At 46.3% G+C, this 11,032-nt stretch overlaps 1 protein-coding gene across 2 annotated transcripts in view; it reads right to left on the bottom strand.

The window, feature by feature from the left end:
• Nucleotides 1-10,586, bottom strand: part of LOC122946180 (zinc finger protein interacting with ribonucleoprotein K-like) — a 33,202-nt gene extending 22,616 nt beyond the window's left edge. For both annotated transcript variants that reach the window (XM_044305605.1, XM_044305604.1), the window contains exon 1: nucleotides 10,261-10,586. The gene's annotated coding sequence lies outside the window, so the exon portion shown is untranslated. The remainder of the gene's footprint in view (nucleotides 1-10,260) is intronic.
• Nucleotides 10,587-11,032: the final 446 nt, after the last annotated feature.

Genomic DNA, 11,032 nt, shown 5'->3' on the forward strand with positions numbered 1-11,032 from the left:
TTTGACACCATGTCCTATTTTAAGCCCCCTGATGCACCCCCTAGAGTAGAAACTCCAAAAAGTGACCCCATTTAAGAAACTACACCCCTCAAGGTATTCAAAACTGATTTTACAAACTTTGTTAACCCTTTACGTGTTTCACAAGAGTCAATGGCAAATGGAGATGAAATTTAAATTTTTTGTTACTTTGCTTCACAAAAAGTGTAATATAGAGCAACCAAAAATCATATGTACCCTAAAATAGTACCAAAAAAACTGCCACCTTATCCCTCAGTTTCCAAAATGGGGTCATGTTTTTGGAGTTTCTACTCTAGGAGTGCATCAGGGGGCTTCAAAATGGGACATGGTAAGCCTTGTAACGTCCCCAAAAAATAAAATGGCATTCCCAAAATGATCCAAACATGAAGTAGACATATGGGGAATGTAAACTAATAGTAATACCTCCAAAAATAGCTATGTATTATAGAAGTAGAGAAATTGAAACTTGGAAATTAGCAAATTTTTCCTAAATTTTGGTAAATTTGGTATTTTTTTAATAAATAAAAATGTTTTTTTTTTTTTTTTTACTCCATTTTACCAGTGTTATGAAGTACAATATGTGACGAAATAACATTCTCAGAATGGCCTGGATAAGTAAAAGCGTTATCACCACATAAAGTGACACTAGTCAGATTTGGAAAAAATGGCCAAGTCCTTAAGGTGAAATAGGGCTGAGTCCTTAAAGGGGTTTTCTCAAGACGCAGTTTTATACTTACCTGCTCCCGGCGCGCCGTCCACTTCCTGGTTTCGGCACTCGGCAGGGTGCGGGCTCCATCTTCATTGATTTCTTCTCCCGGCCGGGGCGCACGCTGTACTGAACGCGCACGCCGAGTCCGCGCATGCGCCCTGGTGACTTCTTCCTGGCCAGTATAGTATACTGGCCAGGAAGAAGTTACCAGGGCGCATGCGCGGACTCGGCGTGCGCGTTTAGTACAGCGCGCGGCCGGGAGAAGAAAAGAAGACATCTGCGCACGCGATTCCTGAGAAGAGCGGTGGCCGTAACCAGGGGAGACGGAAGACAACAGTCAGGTAAGTATAGGTTTATTTTTTTAGAAAAATTATCACTGTTAAATCATTAACAGATTTAAAGGGAACCTGTCACCTGGATCTTGTGTATAGAGCTGAGGTTTGCGGCGATCGCGGATACGGGGGGGTCACGGGACCCCCCCGCGCACTGTCCCAGAGTGCCTGCTCAATGATTTGAGCAGGCACCTTTTTCCGATCACCGCCCGCCGGTGATCGGAACTACACATGACGTACCGGTACGTCATGTGTCCCCAAGAGGTTAAAGGGAACCTGTCACCTGGATTTTGGGTATAGAGCTGAGGACATGGGTTGCTAGATGGCCACTAGCACATCCGCAATCCCCAGTCCCCATAGCTCTGTGTGCTTTTATTGTGTATAAAAACCGATTTGATACATATGCAAATTAACCTGAGATGAGTCAGAGCTTGAAAATATGACTCTTCTTTGGTCACACAAGTAAGATATGACTCCTTTATGTTAATTTGCATATGTATCAAATATTTTATTTATTTTTTTACACAAAAAAAAGCACAGAGCTATGGGGACTGGGTATTGCGGATGTGCTAGCGGCCATCTAGCAACCCATGTCCTCGGTTCTATACCCAAAATCCCAGTGACAGGTTCCCTTTAACAGTGATCATTAAGATGATAATACCCCTTTAAGGGGTTAAAGATAATACAAGCGGATCCATTCTGAACGGATGCAGACGGTTGTATTATTTGAACGGATCCGTCCATGATGGATCCGCACAAAACGCTAGTGTGAAAGTAGCCTAACTTACAGACAGTAATAGAGTAACACATGGTATGGTTGGAGAATCTGACTACACAGTGTTTGTTTGTAGTCTGTAACCATGTGTCACACCTTGACAGCCTCTTTTGGTTTCACTTTGTCTGTGTGTTGCTGGTATGTCCACACCTCCTGTTCGGGTGTGGATCATGTGACCTTTACCTCTCCCCTGTACGGTGCTTGCTGGGCACCCTGGGAGCAGATCGACTGTCGATATTATTTCTCGCAGATTCTGGTGGCCGAGGTTGATTCAATGTGTTGAGGACTATGTGTCAGAATGTGGTACCTGTGCACGTGCTATGGCGACACATACTCGGCCTTCCAGATCTCTGCTTCCATCGCCCGTCCCGTCCAGACCTTGGACCCATTTGTCCATGGATTTTATCACAGATTTACTGAATTCTTCAGGAAAAACTGTGATTCTGATGGCACACTTTATTTCATTACCCAGTCTACCCAATGCTAAAACTCTTGCACAGGTGTTTGTCGACAACATCGTGAAACTACATGGCATTCCCTCTGATGTGGTGTCCGATAGAGGGACTCAGTTTGTTTTCAGATTCAGGAAAGCGTTCTGTATTAGTCTGGGTGTACAACAGTCCTTCTCTTCGGCCTTTCATCCTCAGTCGAACGGACAGACGGAGCGCACTAATCAGAATCTGGAGACTTACTTGACATGTTTTGTTTCAGAGAATCAGGAAGAATGGTCTTCATTTTTGTCGTTAGCTGAGTTTGCTATAAATAACCGTAGACAGGAATCCACTGATAAGTCGCCGTTTTGGGGGGCATATGGGTTCCATCCACAGTTTGGTACATTTTCTGGTGCTCAAAATTCCGGCATTCCTGAGGAGGAACGATTTTCCTCTTCTTTGTCTTCTATTTGGCGGACAATCCAAAATAACCTGAAAAAGATGGGCAACAGGTATAAGCGTGCGGCTGACAGGAGACGTATGAGTGGTCCGAACCTGAGAGTGGGTGATTCTGTGTGGTTGTCAACAAGAAACATAAAAAAACTTAAGCTACCTGCTTGGAAGTTGGGCCCAAGATTTATTGGTCCATATAAGATCACCATTGTTAACCCTGTAGCCTTCTGTCTTGAACTTCCTCAGGCTTTGGAAATCCATAACGCATTTCATAAATCGTTGTTAAAGAAATGTGTCAAACCTGTTGAGCTGTCCTCCTTACCTCCCGCTCCTGTCATGGTGGACAGAAATTTAGAATTTCAGATCAGCAGGATTGTGGACTCCTGAGTTCTTTGGAGATCCCTCCAGTATTTTGTTCATTGGAGAGGGTACGGACAAGAGGAGAGGATGTGGGTTCCAGCGACCGATGTTAATGCTAGTCTGGTGAGAGCATTCCACAGAGGTCAGAGGTCAGTCCTGGGTGCCCAGAGGTCACCCATAGAAGGGAAGGGGAGATGGGGTTCTGTCACACCTGGTGTTAGATAGAAGGTCGGAAAGTCTGACTGCACATAAGTGATCGGACAGCCTCTTTTGGTTTCACTTTGTCTGTGTGTTGCTGGTATGTCCATACCGCCTGTTCAGGTGTGGATCATGTGACCTTTAACTCTCCCTATTTAGTCTGACTTTACCCATCACTCCTTACTCTGGATTGCTTCATTTGGTTTTGGAAGAGCTGGAGTGTGGTTCTTGTTGAAGTCCTGTTCATCCATCATCCTCAGAAGTTAAGTGTTCCGCTTTGTATCCCCTCCCCCCCGCTTGTTTACTAGGCCTCAGCGAGACGCTAGTTTCTTCACCAGGGAAGGAACGGGTTTGTCTCTGCCCTGTCATTACCTTTAGGGAATCTAAGGGTCACCAGGGTTTTCTAGGTTCCTGTGTATGGGCATCTCTACCATTGAGAGGTGCCCATATGGATAGGAGTTAGGGCCAGGAGTAGGGTTTTATAGGTGGTGACCCTTTTCCTTCCCTAGTGGTGAGGCCTAGTGTCTTTCCCCTTCCTTCTTTTTGTCTTTTGGTGTTCTCCCCTACTACATCCGTGACACCATGAATCTGTATACACAAAACGGTAGGAGCTGGGACCTCCATTGGTCACATCATAGATAAAAATTTATATATGTCCAGGTTGTTCTGCTGGAGATCTTCTGTACATACCCTTCTAAATATCTCACATTACGTAGCGCTGCTTAAGCTTCCAATGAAGTGGTTCACAAATAGGCAATAGGAGTTTCAAACCTGGAAAATCTTGGTGGCGAACTGTTTGCATATGTACTAACTGGGACAAATGGGCCTGGTGAATGCCCCAAACTGTGAAGGATTCCCCATTTACATAAGCCTCACCCAGTTTCGTCCAGAATTTGCAGAGATTGTGTCAGTCCCTGCATATTTGGGACTGTTGGCAACTATGCATTTGGAAGCTGTAGGGCAGCCATTCCCTGTTGTCCACATTTAACAGTCTAAAAAGACAGTCACGGGTAAAAATTAGAAACTTTTTTTTTTTTTCTTCTACGTTCTGGACCAAAAATATACCACATACAATTAAAATGTCAGTTTGGTGTAACAGCTCATATTTTTCTAGGTCGAGACGCCACCACGTGCCAGGCCCAACATTCCAAACACATGAGGTGTCCAAATCCTTCTCCTCCATGATGGAAGGAGGAAATAAGCAGCTCTGAGAATGAATGTTGACGTGTCCAGAGGCGAAAATGTTAGATAAGCAAATTATCTACATGCGTTTTGGGCTGGAAGTGTTTCATACGGCTGAACTCCTGACACAGTGTCTCATGCTATAGACAGACATTTTTTTCCCTCAGGCCCATCGTGAAGACATCACAGGACTCCAGAGAAAGATGCGTCAGACGACGAGGGACAACTCATGACCTGCAGAAGGAAACCATTTCACACACAAGCAGAGGAGGCGCTGAGATAACACGCTAGTTTTATTTTTTTTAAATACAACCGAGATATCATATAGGGTCATCTCCCTGTCACCATTGAGGTGTCCATGAGGTAGGTACTCAACTTCCCCAGGAACCAACACTGGCATGGAATATTCAATTCAACACTCCTTGCAAACCTACAGACAGTGGTGGAGTAACACGTCACTGTAGAATCTGACTACGTAGTATTTGTATCAGTGTTGGCATTCTGTCTCCGAAAATTATTTTTAGGCTAACTGTTCCCATTTCCCCCCAAAGAAAACAAAGCGACATTTTTTTTTTTTTTTAACAATACACTACCTCCATTATGCTGAACTCCATTTAGTGCCACCAGAGGATGTAGAAAAAATTCTGTCAAACATTCACAAAAATCCCACACAAGGTTCAATATAAGACCAAAGAGGTTATTTATTAAAAAGGGGTTGTCCCGTGAAAAATATTCTACAGTTTTCAAACCAGCCCCTGAATACTTTTGTAACTGCATGTAATTAAAAATTTTTGCATAGCTACTGAGTTATTCAATACGGTGTATCAGTATAGCGCCACCTGCTGTTTATTTTTTCCCCTCATTTCTTTGTCCTGGTCACTGAGAAGGCCGCACATGCTCAGTTTCATCCTTCAACTTCCTCCTGAGCTGTGATAGGGAGAGCTGAGACACGCCCCCTTAGCTGCAGCAGAAAAGACACTCCCCCTTGAGCTGTCAGCTTGATATTAATCTGGCAGAGCAATGAATGAGAAGATCTCTGGATCCATGTGAGGTGCAGGGCTGGTCCTAGGTTTGTTAGAAAGAGGTTGTCATGTAATATATGTCTGATTTTCATTTTTTACATTAGCCTTAGGATAACCCCTTTAAGGGACTTGCAACTGTTTTAGTTGTGAAAATAGTCGCAAGTCCCTTTTTTCTTTTTACCGCCTGACCTGTTCTACGCAGTGTTTGCCGAATGGGTGGGACGGGGGCCGTGCCAGGATTTCGGACGTAGAAAATTTAGTAACAGTAAAGCCTGGAAACAGGTGTAAATGTTGGCAAAAAACTACTCCATCCAGACACATGGACCGCTATAGATTTGCCCAATTTATGATGAGGTCCCCGTCTCGTCATAAATTAGTAGATTCTTATGGCAGAGTAGGGGAAAACTAAGACTGGCGTAAAAGGCCGATCTTAGTAGATAACCCCAAATAACTTTTTCAGCACCGATAATTCAATACCTGTGTGACAGCATGGGTGTTACTCTGCACAGTCTGACACTATCCAATCAGTGCTGCCAGTGTCAGACTGTGCAGGGACCCCTTCCCCCCAACTGGTAACACCACACTGGACCTTCTTGCAAACTGCTGGTAATTTAACTTCTAGCAGGAATAATAAAGGAATGACACAGAGTCATAACAATAGATGCTCCAGAATTGTTATTCCATTGGGGAATGCAAGTAGTTACTAAGGGTACTTTAACACTTGCGTTAAACTTTTCTGATGTCGAGTTCCATCCTAGGGGCTCAATACCGGAAAAAAAAAAGAACAATTTTATCCTAATGCATTCTGAATGGAGAGCAATCCGTTCAGGATGCATCAGGATGTCTTCAGTTCAGTCACTGTACAGTTTTTAGACGAAGAAAATACCACAGCATGCTGCAGTATTTTGTCTGTCCAAAATTTCGGAAAACTTGCTGGAATGCCGGATCCGGCATTATTTTACATTGAACTGCAATAACGCCGGATCCAGCCCCAAGTGTTCCGGAAAAAGGGATCTGCGCATGCGCAGACCTTTAAAAATGTGAAAAAGATATATACCGGATCAGTTTTTCTGGATGACAACCGGAGAGACGGATTCGGTATTGCAATGCATTTGTGAGACTGATCCGCATCCGGATCCGTCTACAAATGGTATCCGTTTGCATACAGATTGCCGGATCTGGCATGCAGTTCTGGCGACGGAACTGGCGATTGATCATGTGATGAGCGTAGTGACGTCATCAAAGGTCCTTTTCCTCACAGATGAAGACAGAAGAGATGCAAGTGGATTAAGATGAGTTAAATTGTTTTTTTAACCCCTCCAGCCCTATTGTACTATGCATTCTGTATTCAGAATGCTATTATTTTCCCTTATAACCATGCTATAAGGGAAAATAATAATGATCGGGTCTCCATCCCAATCATCTCCTAGCAACCGTGAGTGAAAATCGCACCGCATCCGCACTTGCTTGCGATTTTCACGCAACCCCATTCATTTCTATGGGGCATGCGTTACGTGAAAAACGCACAAAGAGGAGCATGCTGCGATTTTCACGCAACGCACAAGTGATGCGTGAAAATCACCGCTCATGTGAACAGCCCCATAGAAATGAATGGGTCCGGATTCAGCGCGGGTGCAATGCGCTGACCTCACGCATTGCACCCGCGCGGAAATCTCGCCCGTGTGAAAGGAGCCTAAGGCAACACAAACCTGGTGCCTAATATGCATACAGAATCAGCTAATTAGAGGAGATTTTAAAAAACTTAATTACACAGGGCGGAAATTTTTCCGTAGGTAAATTGACCTGAGGTGCAGACTTTGAAATCAGCAACATGTCATATGCGGTTGCGGATTTGCAGAACACATTTCACCCTTTGCAATGCCAAGGGGGAAATCGGAGGGCAAAATCCACATGAAACACAAGCTAATCCGGCAAGGAACCCCGGTGGAATCTGCACGGAAAATCCGTATAAACTACACCGCGATGTCCACATACCCTAACGGCACCGGTTCACATTAGTACATTGTAGGCCAAACCTACAAGGAGATGCTTGGCAGCAGCTCTCTCTCCAATCACTGACAGTCGGGAGAGCTAGTCCTCGGCCAAACCACAGCAACTGTGTGCGGCCACTTTTTGGGGTTATTTCTCTAGGATTTGGTCCCAATACTGTCCTCTACCAGGAAGCCGATAGCATTCCAGTATAGATATGTTTTCACTGGAGAGGCTCTTCGAGAACAATGCAGGGCTCTCCATGTATTATGACAGCTGCTGACCTCTTTCCTCCTCATATGCCACCAACTGTGATAAGCTCTTGCAGAGATCAGAGTCGTCCTGCCATAGCCACACCTCGCTGGGTCCATCTGCCCGCACCGCAAGCCTCGGTATAAGTCGCACACACTATGGATTCCTATGGTGACTCATACAATTACACATCATGCAGAAACACACATCATGCAGAAACACACATCATGCAGAAACACAATTCATGCCGATAATCTGTCTTCTCACGAACTTCAGACACTGCACAAAGACAAGAGACCTGCTTGAACCCCAGCCGACTGCCCCGGGGATAAAAGGGACGCCTGCTGCAACCTGCTCATCTATACCGCCGCAGATTCATCTTTGGGCCTTCCCCTTTTATCATCGTCTTAGTACATAATCTAGTAGCCTCCTTGCTAGAAGCCCTACAAGCATGCTGGCAGCTGTAGGCAGGGCGTTATAGGATTTTCTTAAAAAATACAGGGGAATGCAGACCGCAAATATGACCACGTATAAAGGATGTGCCAACCCGAACCCTTGACTCTAGCCGAGCGTGGCCCTCTGACAGATGTGACATTCTTACCCTATCTATTCTATTATAACATATGCACAAAATACAAGACGAGGGAACGCCCAAAAGGATCCAACAAGTCCAACCTATCTTCTGCCAGGTGACAGTACAGTCGACCGCATGCACAGTTGATCTCATACGGGTGTCCCTAGTCTGCAATTCGAACTGCGCATGCACCGACTGTACTATCGCCAATGCATGCGTGATATTTCAGGGCCAGGCATAGGGGCAGTGTGGATGCCCAGGCCTGTCAACCACTGGGGGAGAGGTAGATGTGAAGGGGTGCTCCGAGGGGATCCCCCCGCCCCCCCGGCCTCATTGACTATGATAGAGAGTGGCAGAGATCTGGTGCAGCGGTTTTCGTCAGGCCGATTCTTCTGCGGCCAGATCTCTGCCGGTCTCCATTATAGTTAATGGGGTCGGATGGCAGCGCAGTAGCTTCCGGCAATGCCGGCTATTCCCTACCGGATCTAAGAGCGCTAGTGTTAAACTGGCCTAAGTCCTCACTATCAGACAGGGGTCCGACTCCTGGCATCTCCACCAATCAGCTGTGTGGCTCTGTATACCACATAGTGGTCGTGCCTTGTTACTGCAGAGCTGCTCCTGTTCAGTCACCAGGTATGACCACTAGACTGTATATGGAGGTATGTACATTTGGTGCCTGGTTCCGGCACCGCACAGCTGATCTGCAGGGGTGCTGGGAGTCAGATCTTCATCGATCTGTTATCGATGACCTATTCTAAGACTTGGTTATCAATGGTTAAAGGGGTCGTCCCATTACAAACATGGGGTAGCTGATAAGTGTCTGATCAGTGGCGGCCCCATTGGTCAGACCCTGTTTAAACGGAGTGGTGGTCGTGCATGTGTGCTGCCTGTCCTTTTGTGTGTATGGAGCACAAGCACTTGGCTACCTCTGGCAGCCCCATAGAACTGTATGGGATGACAGCAGGCACGTCGCGTCGCTCTACTGAAACAGCGGTTGGACGACCACCACTGATCAGACCGCTTTAACTCAAAAGTCTCCTGAGAAGGAGCATAAAGAGGGTCTTCCACAGATAACATATTGCTGGGACCACCACCATAACTGCTTGTTCAGCTGTTTCCCATAGACTTACTTGGAAACCGCTCCAAACATTGCCTCCCATTAGCATTCTATCACCAAATTAGAGGGAAGGGGGGTGGAGGGCACCTGATCATTTTAATCAGCCGGGTATGAAGGCAACAGAAGTACATGGAAGAACAGACCCCTCTCTAATTACAGTTTACATGCCTGGAGCCTGAAGACAGATGTAAAGTATGGGGCCAAAGCGGGGCACACGTCACACAGCTCCTGAAGTGAAGGGATATATCAGGCAACTGCATAAAGGGCAATCCCCAATATAATGGAATCAAACCGGATCCCCTTACGTAGGAGTGTGACCCAGAACATCATTAGAAAATTGGAAAACTACAAATCCCAGCAACTTGCTCTGACAGCCCCCATCTGAGCACATCTGGAGAGTTAGCAACCCAATACAATCCATACGCTGCATCGACTGATGCTAAAAAGCATAATGGGAGTTGTAGTTCTGCAACAGATTACAAAGTCTACCAGTGCAAATTACTACATGACATTTCACGGCACTAAAAATCATGTTGGGAGTTGTAGCTTTGAAACCGCTCTCCAAAGCAATTAGTCATCTGCATTTCTATACTACCTAATGCAACAAAAAAAATGCATGCTGGGAGTTGTAGTTAGGTAGCATCTGGATAACCACAGGCTTCAGACTGCTGTCATAGAACTACAAAGTGAAGCATGCCCTACGAATGGTTCTACCATTACGCAAGGAAAGACTGATGCATGACATAAGGGACTACAGCAAGATTTCCAATGAGACAATCGCTTATTGGCAATCACCCCCCCCCCCCCCCCCCCCCCCCCCTCCCCAAAGTTATCCCCCCTGAGCTCACCTGCTGGCTGCAGACACTCCTCTATAGACCACCCTGTGACTGGTACCACAGCAGCTCTGCCAGGGGGGGGAGGATCCAGGCTGGCTCTCTGCTGCTGTCACTCTCTGTGTCGGCACACGGTCATGACAGGCAGACCAGTGACTCCTCTGTAGTCTCTGTCTATACAGCCCTGCACGGGGTCAGGGGCGAGTCCTGTCCTGCAGCCTGGGCACAGTGAGAAGTCACAGAACAGCATGCTGAGAGGGCGCTTCCATCCCCGACCACGTCCCTGTTATAGCCCCGCTGTCTTCTGCGCTCCGCACAGTATTGTTGTTGCAAAAGAGACGCCAGACAGGAAACGGAAGCGAGAATTAAAAAAGTATCCAATCCCAGCGATGAACTCGTAAGAGTGACGGCTAAATGAGCCAATCAAATTCAAGGGGCGGGCCAATGTCAGTGCCGTTCGAGAACAGCGCGCACTGAACGCTCGAAATTGCTAAGCCTCTGGGGATGGATGTAGTTTGCCAATCGGAGAGCTAAGTGGCATGACGTCACAATGGGAAGGCGGGGCTATGTGAGTTCTTAGGAATGATTGACAAAGCAAAGGGGGCGGGGAATATAGTGGTTTGGAGTTGTTGGAGGCGGAGCCTGGCGTTGGACCCACATAATTAAAACGTGGCCCCGCCCATTCTATTTTCCAGGGGGGTGATTGTTAGAGGGGGTTTCCCAGTGATGTGAGATCAGTTTAGATATAAATGTCCAGACCATAGAGCAGTATCAGCCATTGTTATGG

Source organism: Bufo gargarizans, chromosome 9 (assembly GCF_014858855.1).
Source record: "Bufo gargarizans isolate SCDJY-AF-19 chromosome 9, ASM1485885v1, whole genome shotgun sequence".
Lineage (NCBI taxonomy): Eukaryota > Metazoa > Chordata > Amphibia > Anura > Bufonidae > Bufo > Bufo gargarizans.